This window comes from Pseudopodoces humilis, chromosome 12 (assembly GCF_049639895.1).
Source record: "Pseudopodoces humilis isolate 2021_Gansu_Grassland_sample_001 chromosome 12, ASM4963989v1, whole genome shotgun sequence".
NCBI lineage: Eukaryota > Metazoa > Chordata > Aves > Passeriformes > Paridae > Pseudopodoces > Pseudopodoces humilis.
This window is the reverse complement of record NC_142211.1, coordinates 12,693,965-12,703,107: the sequence shown is the minus strand read 5'-3', so window position 1 is coordinate 12,703,107 and position 9,143 is coordinate 12,693,965. Positions and strand designations below refer to the sequence as shown.

Below are 9,143 nucleotides of genomic sequence, written 5' to 3'. Positions count from 1 at the left end.
AAGATCCCCCACCCAATGCTTTCAAGGTGGTCTTTAACAGTCCATTGTACCTCTCCACTTTTCCCGCAGCAGGTGCATGGTAGGGGATATGGTACACCCACTCAATGCCATGTTCCCTAGCCCAGCTGTTTATAAGGTTATTCTTGAAATGAGTCCCATTGTCTGACTCAATCCTCTCAGGGGTGCCATGCCTCCAAAGGACCTGCTTTTCAAGTCCCAGGATGGTGTTCCGGGCAGTGGCATGAGGCACAGGGTAGGTTTCCAACCATCCAGTGGTGGCTTCTACCATTGTGAGCACGTAGCGCTTGCCTTGGCGGGTTTGGGGCAGTGTGATGTAGTCAATCTGCCAGGCTTCCCCATATCTATATTTGGACCACCGCCCACCGTACCATAGCGGCTTCAACCTCTTGGCCTGCTTGATCGTGGCACACGTCTCACAGTCATGGATAACCTGGGAAATACTGTCCATGGTTAGATCCACCCCTCGGTCTCGTGCCCACTTATAGGTGGCATCTCTACCCTGATGGCCTGAGGCATTATGGGCCCATTGAGCTAGGAACAACTCTCCCTTGTGTTGCCAATCTAAGTCTATCTTTGACACCTCTATCTTTGCAGCCTCATCCACCTGCTCATTGTTTCGGTGCTCTTCATTAGCCCTACTCTTGGGGACATGGGCATCTACATGACGGACCCTCACAGACAGTTTCTCTACCCTGGTGGCGATGTCCTTCCACTCATCAGCAGCCCAGATTGGCTTTCCTCTGCGTTGCCAGTCGGCCCTTTTCCACCTTTCCAGCCATCCCCACAGAGCATTGGCTACCATCCATGAATCAGTGTAGAGGTAGAGTTTTGGCCACTTCTCTCTTTCAGCAATGTCCAGGGCCAGTTGAACAGCTTTGAGTTCAGCAAGTTGGCTTGATCCACCTTCTCCTTCAGTGGCCTCTGCGACCTGTCGTGTGGGGCTCCATACAGCTGCTTTCCACTTCCGGTTCATCCCTACGACGCGACAGGAACCATCAGTGAACAGAGCATAGCGTGTTTCTTCTGCTGGCAGTTGGTTGTACGGTGGAGCTTCTTCAGCTCGTGTCACTTGTTCCTGCTCCTCTTCATCAATGAGACCAAAGTTTTCACCTTCCGGCCAGTTTGTAATTATCTCCAAAATCCCAGGGCGATTTGGGTTTCCTATACGGGCGCGCTGCGTGATGAGGGCGATCCACTTGCTCCATGTAGCGTCGGTGGCGTGGTGGGTAGAGGGAACCTTTGCTTTGAACATCCACCCCAGCACTGGCAGTCGGGGTGCCAGGAGGAGTTGTGCTTCTGTGCCAATCACTTCTGAGGCGGCTTGAACTCCTTCATAGGCAGCTAAGATTTCCTTCTCTGTGGGAGTGTAATTGGCTTCGGACCCTCTGTAGCTTCGGCTCCAGAATCCCAGTGGTCGGCCTCGAGTCTCCCCAGGCACTTTCTGCCGAAGGCTCCAGGACAGACCGTGGCTCCCGGCTGCAGAGTAGAGCACGTTCTTCACGTCTGGTCCTGTTCTGACTGGGCCAAGGGCTACTGCATGGGCGATCTCCTGTTTGATCTGAGCAAAGGCTTGTTGTTGTTCAGGGCCCCACTGGAAAGTGTTCTTTTTGCGGGTGACCAGGTAAAGAGGGCTCACAATCTGGCTGTACTCAGGAATGTGCATCCTCCAAAAACCTATGGCAACTAGGAAAGCTTGCGTTTCCTTCTTGTTGGCTGGTGGAGACATTGCTGTGATCTTGTTGATGACATCAGTAGGAATCTGACGCCGTCCATCTTGCCACTTTACCCCCAGGAACTGAATTTCACGAGCTGGTCCCTTAACTTTGCTCTTCTTGATGGCAAAACCGGCTTTCAGGAGAACCTGGATGATTTTCTCTCCTTTCTCAAAGACCTCTTCAGCCGTCTTTCCCCAGACAATGATGTCATCAATGTACTGCAGATGTTCTGGAGCCTCACCCTTTTCCAGGGCAGCCTGGATCAGTCCATGGCAGATGGTGGGGCTGTGCTTCCACCCCTGGGGCAGTCGGTTCCAGGTGTACTGCACTCCCCTCCACGTGAAGGCAAACTGAGGCCTGCATTCTGCTGCCAGAGGAATGGAGAAAAATGCATTGGCAATGTCAATAGTGGCGTACCACTTCGCTGCCTTGGACTCCAGCTCGTACTGGAGCTCCAGCATGTCCGGCACGGCAGCGCTCGGCGGTGGAGTCACTTCATTCAATGCACGATAGTCCACAGTCAATCTCCATTCTCCTTCAGATTTACGCACAGGCCAGATGGGGCTGTTGAAGGGTGAGTGGGTTTTGCTGACCACCCCTTGGCTCTCCAGCTCTCGGATCATCTTGTGGACGGGAATCACAGCATCTCGAGTTGTTCTATATTGTCGGCGGTGCACCGTTGAGGTGGCAATTGGTACTCGCTGTTCTTCCACCTTTAGGAGTCCTACTGCAGATGGGTTCTCTGACAGTCCAGGCAAAGTGTTCAATTGCTTGATGCCCTCTGTCTCTACAGCTGCTATCCCAAATGCCCACCTAAGCCCCTTTGGGTCCTTAAAATACCCACTTCGGAGGTAGTCTATGCCCAAAATGCATGGGGCCTCTGGGCCAGTCACAATGGGGTGTTTCTTCCACTCATTCCCAGTCAGGCTCACATCCCCACTTTCTCTTGCCCCACGTTGGGCGCCAAAAAAACTGTATTTGTCTTAGTTTAGGGCAAATTAGGAAGGAAAACTCCAAATGGGGATTTCCCCAGGGAAATGCCCCTCCCCACTAACTGGTCCGGGAAAAGAAAAAAAATTCCTTAGAGAGAAGTGGAAAAAGCTGTTTATTTAACAGAAATTGAGTAATATTAAATAATAAAACCTCTTGCTGTTCGATGGGATGGCAAGTCTAGGAAGAAAAGTCCTTTTCATGTGGTGTAGCTCGGCTCGCTCAGGTTCTTATCAGTCCCTCCGGCGCTGGAAAGTGCCGAGGCCCAGGCCCCGGTGGGCCACAGGCGTGAGCTCCCAGGGTTTGGCTGGGTGTTCAGTCCAGAGCAGGTTTGAACAGATCCAAGAAAATTGGGAAAAAAACAAACAAAGGTCTAGGGAACTCCTCTGCCTCAGCTAGCTAAAACTAACTAAAATCCAGAGAGAAGCTCTGTCCCGCTGTCTGTCCGTGCTGCAGACACCACAGTCCAGGAGCGGGATGTGTGGGAGTGATGTTTTTCCTTAACACAAACTGCGCGTTTCTTCTTCCCCCTCTCTTGCTCTCAAAGCCAGTCTTAAAGGTGCAGAACTTAATATATAACATAAACCAGACGATTGGGGATACCAGTATCATAAAGTCACCCCAGGACACCTAGCCAGGGTCAGACCCAGTTTAGTGACCCACATAGGGAATGGAGATCTGCTAGAGTTTTAGGATTGCTAATAATATCCAATATTTGTGGAACAACAGTCCGTGCAGTAATTTCCAGGCCCAGGTATTTCCAAGGTGGCATCATTTGAGCCTTGTCTTCCTGCAATTGGAATCCAGCAGAGGTTAAAACATTAACCACTAGGCCAAGGGTGTCTTGCAGCATGTTGTTATTGGGACAGCACACTAAGACGTCATCCATATAATGCAAAATGATGGCATCTCTTTTTTCTGCACGCACTGAGGACAGCAAAGACCCCACATACCACTGGCAGATGAAGGGGCTCACTTTCATCCCCTGAGGTAATACTGTCCAGTGGTACCGTTTCATTGAAGCTTCTCGGTTAATTGTGGGAATGGAAAAGGCAAACCTTGGTGCCTCAGCTGGGTGCAGGGGAATTTAGGAAAAACAGTCTTTAATACCCAGCACTGCTAATAGCCAATTTTGTGGTAACATAGTTGGGGATGGCATACCTGGTTGAAGAGACCCCATGTCCTCTATTTTTTTGTTTATTTCTCTCAAATCCTGAAGGAGATGCCACTTATCCTTCCCTGTTTTTTTTATTACAAATACCAGGGAATTCCAAGGGCTGGTTGTTTCTACTATGTGTCCCTTGGCCAATTCTTCTTCTACCAATTTTTCTAGCGCCCCGAGTTTCTGTTTGCTGAGAGGCCACTGGTTCACCCAAATTAGATTATTATCTAACCAAGATAGCTTTTGGACAGGACGCTCTACAGTGGCCTCCATCAAAAATCCTGAGGTGTCTCAGGAATTGTTAATTTTACTCCCCACTGGGACATGGTGTCTCTTCCCCACAGGGGCCACTTGTAGTCAATAACAAAAGGTCAGACACTAGCTATCCTACCTTCCGGACCTTCAATCTGAACGATATCTTTAGTGATTTTTGCCAGTTTCATCCTTGCAATACCCTGTATTTTTCCTGCCACGGGTTGCAGTTCCCAATGTGAGGGCCACACCTTTTCAGGTATGATAGTCACATCTGCCCCAGTATCAATTAACCCTTCTACATGGACATGTTCTGATTTATGTGTTAAGTTACACCCCATAATGGGTTTGTCTTCACCCACCACTTCTGCTCAGTAGACTCCTGGTGCTTTGTCATCTACTGGGACCTCTGATGAAACAGGGATCACCTGGGCTATTATCTGCCCTTTGTCTACATAGAAGGGTGGTTGAGGACATCTTGTCAAGAGAGTGAGGTGTGTTAGGTCTCCCTTAATTGCCATGGGAGCCACCTCAATCTCTATTGGTGTGTGTGCTGTGTCTCCAATAACAAAATACCTACTATCCAGTCCAGCCAGGTCTTGTGAATTATCCTGCAAGTCCACTCCAACGACAGTCCAACGATCAGATCTGAAACAAAAAGCTTTAGCAGTTACAAGTCTGAATCACTTTTGCGGTTGCCAGACCTTATTAGGCAAACGTTCCTCACAATTATATTTCTGCAGTCTCCCACCCTGCTCCCTTTCCTCCCCTTTTCCCATTAAAACAGCGTCTTTTTCCTGTTTCAGGTCTGTCATTTTTATGTCTCTGCACTTGACAGAAAAGCGCTTTGACTTCAGTTTTTTTTTATTTGCCACAGCTTCTTTCTGGTGCTTCCCTTGTTGCTGGGTTTGAGGACAGTTCCTTGCAAAATGTCCTGGCCTCTTGCACTGGAAACAGATGATGTGCTGCAGCTGTTCAGGTGACATCTGTGGCTTGTTCATTCCTGGTGTCAACACTGCCACTGTCCTTGCGTTGCCTGATTTCTTGTCGTGTACACTGTACAAATCTGCTTTCTGGGCACACGCTTCAGTCATATCTGCTATGGTGGGTGGAGGGTTAATAGGTAGACTCAGAATTACTCTACGACAAGCCTCGTTGGCATTCCTTTGGGCCATTTCTTTAAGCAGTTCCGTCTGGGCCACTGGTTCCTTAACTTGTCTCTATCTGTAGCCTAAGACGATCTACATAATGTAAGAAACTCTCAGATGGGAGCTGGTTATTATTTACATAACTGACTTGAATATCAACTGTTGGTAATTGGTTAAAAATGTTTTCAGCCACATCACAAACTTTATCTACAATAAACTTTGTTAATACTCTCACTTGATCAGCAGGATTAATCCACTTTCCCTCCCCACATAAATGTTCTAAAGTGATTTCATTGTTCTCTGTATCATGTGCATTTTGATTACTTTGAGTTCAGCTAGGAACTTTGTTAAAGATTTCTTCCATAATCTTTCCCAAAGATCATATTCAGAGGGAGTTAGCAGACACCAAAATAATCTTTAATATCTGCAGGAATTAAATCCTGTGATTTCAATGTAGTTCTTATTATTCCCCTCAAGACCTCGCTATCACGACCAAAATCATTCTTAATTTTACAAATATCCTTGATTACTTGATAATTGAAAGGTTGACGTTGTACTCGCATTGCTCCTCTGCTGCTATTCTATATTACAGGAGCTGCTGTTAGCATAACTTCATCTTCTCCAGGGCTGGTATTCCTTGGGTTTCTCTGCCTGCCCCCCCCCACGCTGGGCTCTGGGGGCCCTATTCCCTCCCCAGACCTGGGGAGAGGCACAGCTCCTCCCCTGCAGGAGCTGGGTGAGGGCCTGCACTCCCCAACGCCAAGCCCCCAGGGGGCTCTGTTCCCTCACCGTGCCTGTGGAGAGACTCAGCCCCACCCCCGCAGGAGCCGGGAGAGGGCCCGCACCCCCCCATGCCTGGCCCCGGGGGGCTGCTCCCCCCTACGCCGGGCCCTGGAGGCTCGCACCTCCCCCCCCCCCCCTCCGGGGGGCAGGGCCCGGACACCCCTCCCCCTGCCCCTCTGCAGGAGCAAGGGGTGTAACTCTCTCTCTCCCTGCCCCTCCTCCCTGGGGGACAGGGGGTGGAGGGATAGGGGATAGGGTTACAGCCTTGGGGGGCAGGGTCATAGGGTGGGGCCAAGCAGGGCTGGGGGGTAGTGCAGGGAATGTCAGGGGGAACAAAGGGATTTTGATAAGGGTTATTTGTGGGAGCCAGTGGGTGGAAGGGATTATGGGTAGGAGAAAGGGGATACACAGGGGAATTCACCATGTGGCCAGGTAACACGTGGCCAGTGCCATTTTGGCTCTCAGCCATGTGGGGCTAGCAAGGTACATTTTCTTTAACACTGGGAAAAGAAGGGTATAGAGAGGGAGCCTTGATAGCTTATAAAGCAGAACTGGGTGGCTGAGAGAGACACACGGGACTAGTACTTGTATTGTTTGTCCCGGGTATTTCTTCCAGTGGAGGAGCAGAGGTTTTGGGAGAAAAGTTAGGAGAATTAGGTGGGTACTGCCGTGCCTGTTTGTCTTTCGTTTTTATTTCTCTGTTAACCAATTCTTTTCTAATTAAAAGAAAAACCGGGGGGAATTTCAGAGCCAATTTGTCTCCTCCTTCTATTTTTAAGGTTAATAAATTTCCAATTTCATCCCAGGCAGTTACTGAGTCTAATTTCAACAATTCGATCTGTTCACTTTGCTGAGTCAAATATGATACAAACTGTTTTAACTTATTTTTTGAAATTTTTACATTTGTGGTTTTTAAGAAATCCTGTATTTTTTGTGTATGACTCCTTTCTTGTGTGGAGAGCTGGGATCCCATTGTGGAGGTCACTGCAGCTGTGCACCCAATCTGTCTATTTTCCTTACCGCAGAAAACAAACTGGCACCCCAAGGGTTACAATTAAACTCACACTGGTACAGGCAGCAGGGAGACCAGTGCTAGCATATCATCTGCTTCCAGTGCAACAGGCCAGGACACTTCACCAGAGACTGTCCTCAAAGCCGACACCAAAAGAAACACCAAAAAGAAGCAGTAGTCAACCAACAAAAAAACTGGGAATAGAATGCAGCTCCGCCCAGCGCAAGGATATAAATGCAGCGGGCTCTAGAATGAAAAAAGGTTCTATTTTAATTGAAAAGGGGGAGAAAGGGAAGCGGGGTGTGGGACTGTGGAAAAATAATTGTGGGGAACACGTGTCTAACAAAGTTTGGCAGCCTCAAAAGTGATCCAGACTTGTAACTGCTGAAGCTTTTCTTTTCAGATCTACTCATTGGAAAGTCATTGGAGTGGACCTGCAGGACAATTCAGAAGATATGGCAGGACTAGATAGTAGGTATTTTGTTATTTGGGACACAGCACACACACCCATGGAGATTGAGGTGGCTCCCATGACAATTAAGGGAAACCTAACACACCTCACTCTCTTGGCACGTTGTTCTCAGCCTCCCTTCTATTTGACCAAGGGGCAAATCATAGCCGAGGTGATCCCTGTTTCATCAGAGGTCCCATAGATGACAAAACACCAGGAGTCTCCTGGGCAGAAGTGGTTGGCGAGGATAAACCCATCATGGGAAGCAACCTAACCCACGGATCAGATCATCTCCATGTGGAAGGGTTGATTGACATGGGGGCAGATGTGACTATCGTACCTAAAAGGGTGTGGTCTTCACATTGGGACTTGCAACCCGTGGCGGGCAAAATAGAAGGTGTTGGAGGGGTAAAACTGGAAAAAGTCTCTAAGAGCATTGTTCAGATCGAGGGCCCGGATGGAAGACTGGTTAGTGTCCATCCATTTCTCACTGACTACAAGTGCCCCCTGTGTGGGAGAGACACCATGTCCCAGTGGGGAGTCAAACTAACCATCCCTGAGACCGCCCAGGATTTTTAGAAGCAGCCACTGTTAAGTGTCCTACCCAAAAGTTAATCTGGCTGGATGATAATCCAGTCTGGGTAAATCAGTGGCCACTCAATAAAGAAAAGCTCAGGGCGCTCAAAGAGCTTGTGGAGGAACAGTTAGCCAAAGGCCACATAGAGGAAACAACCAGCCCTTGGAATTCCCTGGTCTTTGTAATAAAGAAGCCAGGACAGTATAAGTGGTACCTCCTTCAGGATTTGAGAGAAATAAACAAAGCAATTGAGGACATGGGGTCACTCCAACCAGGGATGCCGTCTCCAACAATGCTCCCACAAAATTGGCAATTGGCGGTCCTAGACATCAAAGACTTTTTCTTCCAAATTCTCCTACACCCAGCAGATGCACCACGGTTTGCTTTCTTGGTCCCCACGGTCAACCGTGAAGCCCCAATGAAATAGTACCACTAGAAAGTTTTGCCTCAGAGGATAAAATGCAGCCCTTCTATCTGCCAGTGGTATGTAGCTTCATTGTTGTCCCCTGTATGTGCTGAAAAAAGAGAAGCCATCATCTTACACTACATGGATGATGTGCCAGTGTGCTGCCCCAATGACACTATACTGCAACACATGTAACTTTTCTCTAAAAAATTCTTTTTCTCTGATTCTGCTGCACTACTTCTGTATTTTTCTTTTTCTTCCTGGATTTCTCAGTCTCCTTTGGGCTGAATTCTTTTGGGATCCTCCCTCATGGGGAGCCCTGATTATCTCAGTTATTTAGGTTTGAAGAAAACTCCCAAGCTCATTAGAATCTTGTTTCTCGTGTTTATTAGAAGGTCATTACAAAACTTGGAAGGTCTCTCCAGACTAGCTGCACAAGCTTAATTCTTTGCAATCTGGCACATTTCTTTCTTCTGATGGTACAACAAAGCCTTGTGGCTCACTTTGTGTCTGAAAGAACAAAATGGCCTTGAACAAAACCATTCTTTTATCATTATACTTACTCTTACCCAATTAACAATAGACACGTATATTATTTTTCTTAATGACCCAGTGACCCATCATCT

The 9,143-nt window shown here is 48.1% G+C and overlaps 1 pseudogene; it reads right to left on the bottom strand.

The window, feature by feature from the left end:
• Window positions 1–737: 737 nt before the first annotated feature.
• Window positions 738–9,143, bottom strand: part of LOC148183386 (uncharacterized) — a 30,040-nt pseudogene continuing 21,634 nt past the window's right edge.